This window comes from Triticum aestivum, chromosome 4D (assembly GCF_018294505.1).
Source record: "Triticum aestivum cultivar Chinese Spring chromosome 4D, IWGSC CS RefSeq v2.1, whole genome shotgun sequence".
Taxonomy (NCBI): domain Eukaryota; kingdom Viridiplantae; phylum Streptophyta; class Magnoliopsida; order Poales; family Poaceae; genus Triticum; species Triticum aestivum.
This window is the reverse complement of record NC_057805.1, coordinates 22,363,460-22,377,746: the sequence shown is the minus strand read 5'-3', so window position 1 is coordinate 22,377,746 and position 14,287 is coordinate 22,363,460.

The window sequence follows — 14,287 nt, the reverse complement described above, 5'->3', positions numbered from 1 at the left end:
CCCCTCGTGTCGCCACGAAGGGAATCCTAATTAAGTTAACCGAGGTTCACCTAGCAAAGTGTGATGTAGCAACCCCCCCCCCCACACACACACACTTTCAGTCGGCGGGCCAGAGAGGCATATATCTCACCAAGATGGATCGTAAAACGGACCAAGAATAATCCACCTTGGTCATACAACCTCTCTCTTGTTGTTGGTCAAAGTGATGGCTGTCCATGCGACCCCGGAGATGGGCTAGCTCGCCAATAATAATGCAAGTAGCTAGTCCCCGAAGACAACCACTGCATGCGTCTGGCCCAAACATATGTATGGAGAGGTGTGTTTTTGAGTAACAATGGAACAACTTTGATGTGGCACCGTGATTTTGAACTGAAATCCCCACACTGAGTGAGGGTTAGGTTGACGATGCATATGTATGTTACACCACACTTCAAGCCAACGACGGGGATTCATATATGCATGCGTGCGTGCATAGTATATACGCTCAAACTTAATTAGGTTTGAACCTCACCATGACCTATACTACGATAACACGAACCAAATGAAGAATCCGCCATGGTAACCTATCTTGTTGTTGATCAAGGTGATCATGGATGTCCATGCGGGCCCACGAATATATAGGCTTGTCGCCGATAACAACGCGAGGGAGTGTATCGTTCGAAGGCAACCACCAGATGCATATGTATGGACGTGATGCGTGCATGCATGTTTGAATACACAACATTCATTTGGCGCGTGTGTCAAAAATCGTACACTAGCTCCCCACACAGAGCGAGATCGGTTCATGATGGTGTCATTGTACTAGCCACTTCGACTCGATGGGAGGGATTCATGCATACACATGCATGTGTGTGTGCTCAAAGTGTATCATGCATGTCATCCCAGAGCAAAAATAATAATCCCCCTCCTAAGTCAAATTAACCTCTCTTGTTGTCAGGCACAAAGAAGTGATGGACCAAGCGGGCCCATAGATGGAAAGCATCGATATCGCTGATAACCGCTTAAGTGGGTGCGAGAGGACAACCACCACCGCTTTGCATGTGGGCCAAACATATATATGTTGAATACCCAAAATGCACTACTTTGATGTGCCACATGCCTCAAAAACCGTAAACCATGCACCCACACAGAGCGAGGTTCATATCAAGCGTACTACATATGATGGTCCCCTTCCCCCCTCTTCACCGCATACTATATGCTCCTGCCGTAATATATGTACAACCCAAAAGAATCCTCATCGATGGTGAAATTAATTAACCTCTCCCGATGTAGGTCAAAGTGATGCATGCATGCATGCATCGACGATGGCCTCGTGGGCCCACAGATGGAAGCGTCACACGTGAGTGTCCTAGCTACAATATATATGCATGTGGCCCAAAAAGGTGTTGTGTGATGTTTGAATAACCAATTTCACAATTTTGATGTGGCACGTGCCTCGGTAACCAAAAAGTCCCGACACTGAGTGAGGTGTACTTGTTCACGCACACATACGTATAGTATATTAGCTAGTCCCCTCCCACCTCTTCTACGCGTACTATATACCACCATAACACAAACAAAAAAGATTCTACCTTGCTAGTCAAATTAACCTCACTGCCGGCTGTTCGTCAAAGTGATGGATGACGACCTCGCGGGCCCATAGAAAGCGTCACATGCGAGTATTGAGTGTCGTGTAGGACAACCATCGACTGCATGTGGCCAAAACATTTATATACAAAAGGGTTGTGTAATGTTTTAAGTAACGATTTCACGACTCTGATGTGACACCAGCCTGCCTAACAAAATGGCCAACCCACACGGTGGCTCACAACTCGTAGTGTACTGCGAGCCACCCGCCACCCCCATACGCACACACCCACACACACACCGCGAATCCACCGCAACTACGATGCATGTTAAATTAATTATCCCGCGGTGAACATACATGTTACCAAAGGAGGGACGTTTTAATTTCAAAGAAATCACAGCGATCATTAAGACGTTTTAGTACATTGATTTATTGATTTTCTATGGGTATAATGTGCAAAAATCAAATTTGAGCTACATGCACACGTGACAATGCACCTAAATGGATTGCAAAAACACATGTGTCTCACTGGGTGCATGTTTACTCCCCGTGCAACAAATTTCAAACATTGAGAATCTTGATTTTTAAATTCTAGTACATCCAAAACTTATTTGAAGTTCATGAAACTTATCGTGTTGTCATATGGACACCAATACAAAGTGGCATTGTACTTTTTTTTGTCAAATTTGAGACCAGTTTTGATATCTTTATCTAATTACAAACAGGAGATTATTAATAATTGGGAACCAATATCCCAAACGGATTATTTATTCGAACCGTGAGCGTTAGTCCAACAATGGATACGTCTCATGCTTCGGTTAAGCAATAAAGCAGCATCATTAATCATCCAAATAGAAAAACAATATACGTGCCGCTGCGTGACCCGTGTGGCGTGCGAGCAGGCGTGAGTTGACGGGACACATGCGAGCAGTCCGCCGCGCAGGCAGACGGGGAGGCGTGTGCCACCTCTTGAGCACTGCGTTGGTTTTCCCTTGAAGAGGAAAGGGTGATGCAGCAAAGTAGCGTAAGTATTTCCCTTAGTTTTTGAGAACCACGGTATCAATCCAATAGGAGGCTACACGCAAGTCCCTCGCACCTACACAAACAAATAAATCCTCGCAACCAACGTGATAAGGGGTTGTCAATCCCTACACGGTCACTTACGAGAGTGAGATCTGATAGATATGATAGGATAATATTTTTGGTATTTTTGTGATAAAGATGCAAAGTAAAATAAAAACAAAGTAAAAAGCAACGGAAATAACTAAGTGTTGGAAGATTAATATGATGAAGATAGACCCGGGGGCCATAGGTTTCACTAGTGGCTTCTCTCAAGAGCATACGTATTTTACGGTGGGTGAACAAATTACTATTGAGCAATTGACAGAATTGAGCATAGTTATGAGAATATCTAGGTATGATCATGTATATAGGCATCACGTCCGAGACAAGTAGACCGACTCCTGCCTACATCTACTACTATTACTCCACACATCGACCGCTATCCAGCATGCATCTAGAGTATTAAGTTCATAAGAACAGAGTAACGCCTTAAGCAAGATGACATGATGTAGAGGGATAAATTCATTCAATATGATAAAAAAACATCTTGTTATCCTCGATGGCAACAATACTATACGTGCCTTGCTGCCCCTACTGTCACTGGGAAAGGACACCGCAAGATTGAACCCAAAGCTAAGCACTTCTCCCATTGCAAGAAAGATCAATCCAGTAGGCCAAACCAAACTGATAATTCGAAGAGACTTGCAAAGATAACCAATCATACATAAAAGAATTCAGAAGATTCAAATATTGTTCATAGATAAACTTGATCATAAACCCACAATTCATCGGTCTCAACAAACACACTGCAAAAGAAGATTACATCGAATAGATCTCCACGAGAGAGGGGGAGAACATTGTATTGAGATCCAAAAAGAGAGAAGAAGCCATCTAGCTACTAACTATGGACCCGAAGGTCTGAGGTAAACTACTCACACTTCATCGGAGAGGTTGTGGTGTTGATGTAGAAGCCCTCCGTGATGGGTGCCCCCTCCGGCGGAGCTCCGGAACAGGCCCCAAGATGGGATCTCGTGGGTACAGAAGGTTGCGGTGGTGGAATTAGGTTTTTGGCTCCGTATCTGATCGTTTGGGGGTACGTAGGTATATATAGGAGGAAGGAGTACATCCGTGGAGCAACGTGGGGCCCACGAGGGTGGAGGGCGCACCCTAGGGGGGTAGGCGCGCCCCCTACTTCGTGGCTTCCTGCTTTGTTTCTTGACGTAGGGTCCAAGTCTCCTTGATCATGTTCGTTCCGAAAATCACGTTCCCGAAGGTTTCATTCCGTTTGGACTCGTTTGATATTCTTTTTCTACGAAACTCTGAAATAGGCAAAAAACAGCAATTCTGGGCTGGGCCTCCGGTTAATAGGTTAGTCCCAAAAATAATATAAAAGTGGATAATAAAGCCCAATAATGTCCAAAACAGAAGATAATATAGCATGGAGCAATCAAAAATTATAGATACGTTGGAGCGTATCAAGCATCCCCAAGCTTAATTCCTGCTCGTCCTCGAGTAGGTAAATGATAAAAATAGAATTTTTGATGCGGAGTGCTACTTGGCATAATTTCAATGTAATTCTTCTTAATTGTGGTATGAATATTCAGATCCGAAAGATTCAAGATAAAAGTTCATATTGACATCAAAATAATAATACTTCAAGCATACTAACTAAGCAATTATGTCCTCTCAAAATAACATGGCCAGAGAAAGTTCATCCCTACAAAATCATATAGTTTAGTCATGCTCCATTTTCGTCACACAAGAATGCTCTCATCATGCACAACCCCGATGACAAGCCAAGCAATTGTTTCATACTTTAGTAATCTCAAACTTTTTCAACCTTCACGCAATACATGAGCGCGAGCTATGGACATAGCACTTTGGGTGGAATAGAATATGATGATGGGGGTTATGTGGAGAAGACAAAAAGGGAGAAAGTCTCACATCAACGAGGCTAATCAATGAGCTACGGAGATGCCCATCGATTGATGTTAATGCAAGGAGTAGGGATTGCCATGCAACGGATGCACTAGAGCTATAAATATATGAAAGCTCAACAAAAGAAACTACAACTTGCTTGCTCACGAAGACCTAGGGCACTTGAGGAGGCCCATTGTTGGAATATACAAGCCAAGTTCTATAATGAAAAATTCCCACTAGTATATAAAAGTGACAAAACAAGAGACTCTCTATCATGAAGATTATGGTGCTACTTTGAAGCACAAGTGTGGTAAAAGGATAGTAACATTGTCCCTTCTCTCTTTTTCTCTCATTTTTTGGGCCTTCTCTTTTTTTATGGCCTTTCTCTCTTTTTTTTATTCCTCACTTGGGACAATGCTCTAGAAAATGATGATCATCACACTTCTATTTATTTACAACTCAATGATTAAAACTCGATACTAGAACAAAGTATGACTCTATATGAATGCCTCCGGCGGTGTACCGGGATATGCAATGAACCAAGAGTGGCATGTATGAAAGAATTATGAAAGGTGGCTTTGCCACAAATACTATGTCAACTACATGATCATGGAAAGCAATATGACAATGATGAACGTGTCATGATAAACGGGATGGTGGAAAGTTGCATGGCAATATATCTCGGAATGGCTATGGAAATGCCATAATAGGTAGGTATGGTGGCTGTTTTGAGGAAGATATAAGGAGGTTTATGTGTGAAAGAGCGTATCATATCACGGGGTTTGGATGCACCGGCGAAGTTTGCACCAACTCTCAATGTGAGAAAGGGCAATGCACGGTACCGAAGAGGCTAGCAATGGTGGAAAGGTGAGAGTGCGTATAATCCATGGACTCAACATTAGTCATAAAGAACTCACATACTTATTGCAATAATCTACAAGTCATCAAAAACCAAGCACTACGCGCATGCTCCTAGGGGGATAGATTGGTAGGAAAAGACCATCGCTTGTCCCCGACCGCCACTCATAAGGAGGACAATCAAAGAACACCTCATGTTTCAAATTTGTTACATAACGTTTACCATACGTGCATGCTACGGGACTTGCAAACTTCAATACAAGAATTTCTCAAATTCACAACTACTGAACTAGCACGACTTTAATATCACTACCTCCATGTCTCAAAACAATCATCAAGCATCAAACTTCTCTTATTATTCAACACACTCATAAGAAAGTTTTTACTAATCCTGAATACCTAGCATATTATGATTATTTAAGCAAATTACCACGCTATTTAAGACTCTCAAAATAATCTAAGTGAAGCATGAGAGATCAATAGTTTCTATAAAACAAATCCACCACCGTACTCTAAAAGATATAAGTGAAGTACTAGAGCAAAAACTATATAACTCAAAAGATATAAGTGAAGCACATAGAGTATTCTAATAATTTTCGAATCATGTGTGTCTCTCTCAAAAGGTGTGTACAGCAAGGATGATTGTGGTAAACTAAAAAGCAAAGACTCAAATCATACAAGACGCTCCAAGCCAAACACATATCATGTGGTGAATAAAAATATAGCTCCAAGTAAAGTTACCGATGGAAGTAGACGAAAGTGAAGGAAATATGCCCTAGAGGCAATAATAAAGTTATTATTTATTTCCTTATATCATGATAAATGTTTATTATTCATGCTAGAATTGTATTAACCGGAAACATAATACTTGTGTGAATACATAGACAAACAGAGTGTCACTAGTATGCCTCTACTTGACTAGCTCGTTGATCAAAGATGGTTATGTTTCCTAGCCATAGACATGAGTTGTCATTTGATTAACGGGATCACATCATTAGGAGAATGATGTGATTGACTTGACCCATTCCGTTAGCTTAGCACTCGATCGTTTAGTATGTTGCTATTGCTTTCTTCATGACTTATACATGTTCCTATGACTATGAGATTATGCAACTCCCGTTTACCGGAGGAACACTTTGTGTGCTACCAAACGTCACAACGTAACTGGGTGATTATAAAGGTGCTCTACAGGTGTCTCCAAAGGTACTTGTTGGGTTGGCGTATTTCGAGATTAGGATTTGTCACTCCGATTGTCGGAGAGGTATCTCTGGGCCCACTCAGTAATACACATCACTATAAGCCTTGCAAGCATTGTGACTAATGAGTTAGTTGCGGGATGATGTATTACGGAACGAGTAAAGAGACTTGTCGGTAACGAGATTGAACTAGGTATCGAGATACCGACGATCGAATCTCGGGCAAGTAACATACCGATGACAAAGGGAACAACGTATGTTGTTATGCGGTCTGACCGATAAAGATCTTCGTAGATATGTGGGAACCAATATGAGCATCCAGGTTCCGCTATTGGTTATTGACCGGAGAGGTGTCTCGGTCATATCTACATAGTTCTCGAACCCGTAGGGTCCGCACGCTTAACGTTACGGTGATAGTTATATTATGAGTTTATATGTTTTGATGTAGCGAAGGTTGTTCAGAGTCCCGGATGTGATCACGGACATGATGAGGAGTCTCGAAATGGTCGAGACATAAAGACTGATATATTGGAAGCCTATGTTTGGACATCGGAAGTGTTCCGAGTGAAATCGGGATTTTTCCGGAGTACCGGGAGGTTACCGGAACCCCCCCGGTAACTTAATGGGCCTTATTGGGCCTAGGTGGAAGAGAGGAGAGGAGGCCAGGGCAGGGCCGCGCGCCCCTCCCCCCCAGTCCGAATAGGACAAGGAGAGGGGGGCGGCGCCCCCCTTCCTTCCTCCCCTCCACCTTTTCCCCCTTCCTCTCCTAGTCCAACATGGAAAAGGGGGGGAGTCCTACTCCCGGTAGGAGTAGGACTCCTCCTGGCGCGCCTCTCCTCTAGGCCGGCCGAACCCCCCCCTTGCTCCTTTATATACGGGGGCAGGGGGCACCTCTAGACACACAATTGATCATTAATCTCTTAGCCGTGTGCGGTGCCCCCTCCACCATATTACACCTCGATAATATCGTAGCAGTGCTTAGGCGAAGCCCTGTGTCGGTAGAACATCAACATTGTCACCACGCCGTCGTGCTGACGAAACTCTCTCTCAACACTCGGCTGGATCAGAGTTCGAGGGACGTCATCGAGCTGAACGTGTGCAGAACTCGGAGGTGCCGTGCGTTCGGTACTTGATCGGTCGGATCGTGAAGACGTACGACTACATCAACCGCGTTGTGTTAAACGCTTCCGCTATCGGTCTACGAGGGTACGTGGACAACACTCTCCCCTCTCGTTGCTATGCATCACCATGATCTTGCGTGTGCGTAGAATTTTTTTGAAATTACTACGTTCCCCAACAGTGGTATCAGAGCCAGGTTTTATGCGTTGATGTTATGCACGAGTAGAACACAAGTGAGTTGTGGGAGATATAAGTCATACTGCTTACCAGCATGTCATACTTTGGTTCGGCGGTATTGTGAGATGAAGCGGCCCGGACCGACATTACGCGTACGCTTACGCGAGACTGGTTCCACCGTTGCGAGCACTCGTTGCTTAAAGGTGACCGGCGGGTGTCTGTCTCTCTCACTTTAGTTGAACCGAGTGTGGCTACGCCCGGTCCTTGCCAAGGTTAAAACAGCACCAACTTGACAAACTATCATTGTGGTTTTGATGCGTAGGTAAGAACGGTTCTTGCTAAGCCCGTAGCAGCCACGTAAAACTTGCAACAACAAAGTAGAGGACGTCTAACTTGTTTTGCAGGGCATGTTGTGATGTGATATGGTCAAGACATGATGCTATATTTTGTTGTATGAGATGATCATGTTTTGTAACCGAGTTATCGGCAACTGGCACGAGCCATATGGTTGTCGCTTTATTGTATGCAATGCAATCGCCATGTAATTGTTTTACTTTATCACTAAGCGGTAGCGATAGTCGTAAAAGCAATAGTTGGCGAGACGACAACGATGCTATGATGGAGATCAAGGTGTCGCGCCGGTGACGATGGTGATCATGACGGTGCTTCGGAGATGGAGATCACAAGCACAAGATGATGATGGCCATATCATATCACTTATATTGATTGCATGTGATGTTTATCTTTTATGCATCTTATCTTGCTTTGATTGACGGTAGCATTATAAGATGATCTCTCACTAAATTTCAAGATAAAAGTGTTCTCCCTGAGTATGCACCGTTTCCAAAGTTCGTCGTGCCCAGACATCACGTGATGATCGGGTGTGATAAGCTCTACATCCATCTACAACGGGTGCAAGCCAGTTTTGCACACGCAGAATACTCAGGTTAAACTTGACGAGCCTAGCATATGCAGATATGGCCTCGGAACACTGAGACCGAAAGGTCGAGCGTGAATCATATAGTAGATATGATCAACATAGTGATGTTCACCATTGAAAGCTACTCCATCTCACGTGATGATCGGACATGGTTTAGTTGATATGGATCACGTGATCACTTAGAGGATTAGAGGGATGTCTATCTAAGTGGGAGTTCTTAAGTAATATGATTAATTGAACTTAAATTTATCATGAACTTAGTCCTGATAGTATTTTTGCAAATTATGTTGTAGATCAATAGCTCGCGTTGTTGCTTCCCTGTGTTTATTTTTGATATGTTCCTAGAGAAAAATTATGTTGAAAGATGTTAGTAGCAAAGATGCGGATTGGATCCGTGATCTGAGGATTATCCTCATTGCTGCACAGAAGAATTATGTCCTTGATGCACCGCTAGGTGACAGACCTATTACAGGAGCAGATGCGGACGTTATGAACGTTTGGCTAGCTCAATATGATGACTACTTGATAGTTTAGTGCACCATGCTTAACGGCTTAGAATCGGGACTTCAAAGACGTTTTGAACGTCATGGACCATATGAGATGTTCCAGGAGTTGAAGTTAATATTTCAAGAAAATACCCGAGTTGAGAGATATGAAGTCTCCAACAAGTTCTATAGCTAAAAGATGGAGGAGAATAGCTCAAGCAGTGAGCATGTGCTCAGATTGTCTGGGTACTACAATCGCTTGAATCAAGTGGGAGTTAATCTTCCAGATAAAATAGTGATTGCCAGAATTCTCTAGACACCATCACCAAGTTAGTAGAACTTCGTGATGAACTATAGTATGCAAGGGATGACGAAAGTAATTCCTGAGCTCTTCGTGATGCTAAAATCGACGAAGGTAGAAATCAAGAAAAACATCAAGTGTTGATGGTTGACGAGACCACTAGTTTCAAGAAAAGGGCAAAGGGAAGAAGGGGAACTTCAAGAAGAACGGCAAGCAAGTTGCTGCTCAAGTGAAGAAGCCTAAGTCTGGTCCTAAGCCTGAGACTAAGTGCTTCTACTGCAAAGGGACTGGTCACTGGAAGCGGAACTACCCCAACTATTTGGTGGATTAGAAGGATGGCAAAGTGAACAAAGGTATATTGGATATACATGTTATTGATGTGTACTTTACTAGTGTTTATAGCAACCCCTCGGTATTTGATACTGGTTCAGTTGCTAAGAGTAGTAACTCGAAACGGGAGTTGCAGAATAAACAGAGACTAGTAAAAGGCGAGGTGACGATGTGTGTTGGAAGTAGTTCCTGACATGATCATCATCGCACACTCCCTATACTTTCGGGATTAGTGTTGAAACTAAATAAGTGTTATTTGGTGTTTGCGTTGAGCATGAATATGATTTGATCATGTTTGTTGCAATACGGTTATTCATTTAAATTAGAGAATAATTGTTGTTCTGTTTACATGAATAAAACCTTCTATGGTCATACACCCAATAAAATGGTTTGTTGGATCTCGATCGTAGTGATACACATATTCATAATATTGAAGCCAAAAGATGCAAAGTTAATAATGATAGTGCAACTTATTTGTGGCACTACCGTTTAGGTCATATTGCTGTAAAGCGCATGAAGAAACTCCATGCTGATGGGCTTTTGGAATCACTTGATTATGAATCACTTGATGCTTGCGAACCATGCCTTATGGGCAAGATGACTAAGACTCCGTTCTCCGGAACAATGGAGTGAGCAACTGACTTATTGGAAATAATACATACTGATGTATGCGATCCGATGAGTGTTGAGGCTCGCGGCGGGTATCGTTATTTTCTGACCTTCACAAATGATTTTGAGCAGATATGGGTATATCTACTTGATGAAACATAAGTCTGAAACATTTGAAAGGTTCAAAGAATTTCAGAGTGAAGTGGAAAATCATCGTGACAAGAAAATAAGGTTTCTCTGATCTGATCGCGGAGACAAATATTTGAGTTACGAGTTTGGTCTTCAATTAAAACAATGTGGAATAGTTTCACAAATTCGTGCCACCTGGAACACCACAGCATAATGGTGTGTCTGAACGTCATAACCGTACTTTATTGGATATAGTGCAATCTATGATGTTTCTTACCGATTTACCACTATAGTTTTGGGGTTATGCATTAGAGACAGCTGCATTCACATAAAAAAAAGGGGCACCATCTAAATCCATTTGAGACGACACCATATGAACTGTGGTTTGGCAAGAAACCAAAGTTGTCGTTTCTTAAAGTTTGGGGTTGTGATGCTTATATGAAAAGTTTCATCCTGATAAGCTCAAACCCAAATCGGAGAAATATGTCTTCATAGGATACCCAAAGGAGACTGTTGGGTACACCTTCTATCACAGATCCGAAGGCAAGACATTCGTTGCTAAGAATGGATCCTTTCTAGAGAAGGATTTTCTCTCGAAAGAAGTGAGTGGGAGGAAAGTAGAACTTGATGAGGTAACTGTACCTTCTCCCAAATTGGAAAGTAGTTCATCACTGAAATCAGTTCCAGTGATGCTTACACCAATTAGTGAGGAAGTTAATGATGATGATCATGAAGCTTCGGATCAAGTTACTACCGAACCTCGTAGGTCAACCAGAATGAAATCCGCACCAGAGTGGTACGGTAATCCAGTTCTGGAGGTCATGTTACTTGATCATGACGAACCTACGAACTATGAGGAAGCGATGATGAGCCCAGATTCCGCAAAATGGCTTGAGGCCATTAAATCTGAGATGGGATCCATGTATGAGAACAAAGTATGGACTTTGATTGACTTGCCCAATGATCGGCGAGCCATTGAGATTAAATGGATCTTCAAGAGGAAGACGGACGCTGATAGTAGTGTTACTATCTACAAAGATAGAATTGTCGCAAATGGTTTTCGACAAGTTTAAGGTGTTGACTACGATGAGAGTTTCTCAGTCGTATCTATGCTTAAGTCTGTCCAAATCATGTTAGCAATTGCCGCATCTAATGAAATCTGGCAAATGGATAAACAAAACTGCATTCCTTAATGGATTTATTAAAGAAGAGTTGTATATGATGCAACCAGAAGGTTTTTTCAATCCTAAAGATGCTAACCAAATATGCAAGCTCCAGCGATCCATCTATGGACTGGTGCAAGCATCTCGGAGTAGGAATATACGCTTTGATAAGTTGATCAAAGGATATAGTTTTATACAGACTTGCGGTGAAGCCTGTATTTACAAGAAAGTGAGTGGGAGCACTACAGCATTTCTGATAAGTATATGTGAATGACATATTGTTGATCGGAAATAATGTAGAATTATTCTGCAAAGCATAAAGGAGTGTTTGAAAGGAGTTTTTCAAAGAAAGACCTCGGTGAAGCTGCTTACATATTGAGCATCAAGATCTATAGAGATAGATCAAGACGCTTGATAAGTTTTTTCAATGAGTACATACCTTAACAAGATTTTGAAGTGGTTCAAAATGGAACATTCAAAGAAAGAGTTTCTTGCCTGTGTTACAAGGTGTGAAATTGAGTAAGACTCAAAACCCGACCACGGCAGAAGATAGAAAAAGAATGAAAGTCATTCCCTATGCCTCGGCCATAGGTTCTATAAAGTATGCCATGCTGTGTACCAGATCTATTGTATACCCTACACTGATTTTGGCAAGGGAGTACAATAGTGATCTAGGAGTAGATCACTGGACATCGGTCAAAATTATCCTTACTGGAATAAGGATATGTTTCTCGATTATGGAGGTGACAAAAAGGTTCGTCGTAAAGGGTTACGTCGATGCAAGTTTTGACACTAATCTAGATGACTCTAAGTCCCGGTCTAGATACATATTGAAAGTGGGAGCAATTAGCTAGAGTAGCTCCATGCAGAGCATTGTAGACATAGAAATTTGCAAAATACTTACGGATCTGAATGTGACAGACCCGTTGACTAAAATTATCTCACAAGCAAAACATGATCACACCTTAGTGTTAATCACATAGCGATGTGAACTAGATTACTGACTCTAGTAAACCCTTTGGGTGATGGTCACATGACGATGTGAACTATGGGTGTTAATCACATGGTGATGTGAACTATTGATGTTAAATCACATGGCGATGTGAACTAGATTATTGACTCTAGTGCAAGTGGGAGACTGAAGGAAATATGCCCTAATGGCAATAATAAAGTTATTATTTATTTCCTTATATCATGATAAATGTTTATTATTCATGCTAGAATTGTATTAACCGGAAACATAATACTTGTGTGAATACATAGACAAACAGAGTGTCACTAGTATGCCTCTACTTGACTAGCTCGTTGATCAAAGATGGTTATGTTTCCTAGCCATAGACATGAGTTGTCATTTGATTAACGGGATCACATCATTAGGAGAATGATGTGATTGACTTGACCCATTCCGTTAGCTTAGCACTCGATCGTTTAGTATGTTGCTATTGCTTTCTTCATGACTTATACATGTTCCTATGACTATGAGATTATGCAACTCCCGTTTACCGGAGGAACACTTTGTGTGCTACCAAACGTCACAACGTAACTGGGTGATTATAAAGGTGCTCTACAGGTGTCTCCAAAGGTACTTGTTGGGTTGGCGTATTTCGAGATTAGGATTTGTCACTCCGATTGTCGGAGAGGTAACTCTGGGCCCACTCAGTAATACACATCACTATAAGCCTTGCAAGCATTGTGACTAATGAGTTAGTTGCGGGATGATGTATTACGGAACGAGTAAAGAGACTTCCGGTAACGAGATTGAACTAGGTATCGAGATACCGACGATCGAATCTCGGGCAAGTAACATACCGATGACAAAGGGAACAACGTATGTTGTTATGCGGTCTGACCGATAAAGATCTTCGTAGAATATGTGGGAACCAATATGAGCATCCAGGTCCCGCTATTGGTTATTGACCGGAGAGGTGTCTCGGTCATGTCTACATAGTTCTCGAACCCGTAGGGTCCGCACGCTTAACGTTACGATGACAGATATATTATGAGTTTATATGTTTTGATGTACCGAAGGTTGTTCGGAGTCCCGGATGTGATCACGGACATGACGAGGAGTCTCGAAATGGTCGAGACATAAAGAGATATATTGGAAGCCTATGTTTGGACATCGGAAGTGTTCCGGGTGAAATCGGGATTTTTCCGGAGTACCGGGAGGTTACCGGAACCCCCCCGGTAACTTAATGGGCCTTATTGGGCCTAGGTGGAAGAGAGGAGAGGAGGCCAGGGCAGGGCCGCGCGCCCCTCCCCCCCCAGTCCGAATAGGACAAGGAGAGGGGGGCGGCGCCCCCCCTTCCTTCCTCCCCTCCACCTTTTCCCCCTTCCTCTCCTAGTCCAACATGGAAAAGGGGGGAGTCCTACTCCCGGTAGGAGTAGGACTCCTCCTGGCGCGCCTCTCCTCTAGGCCGGCCGAACCCCC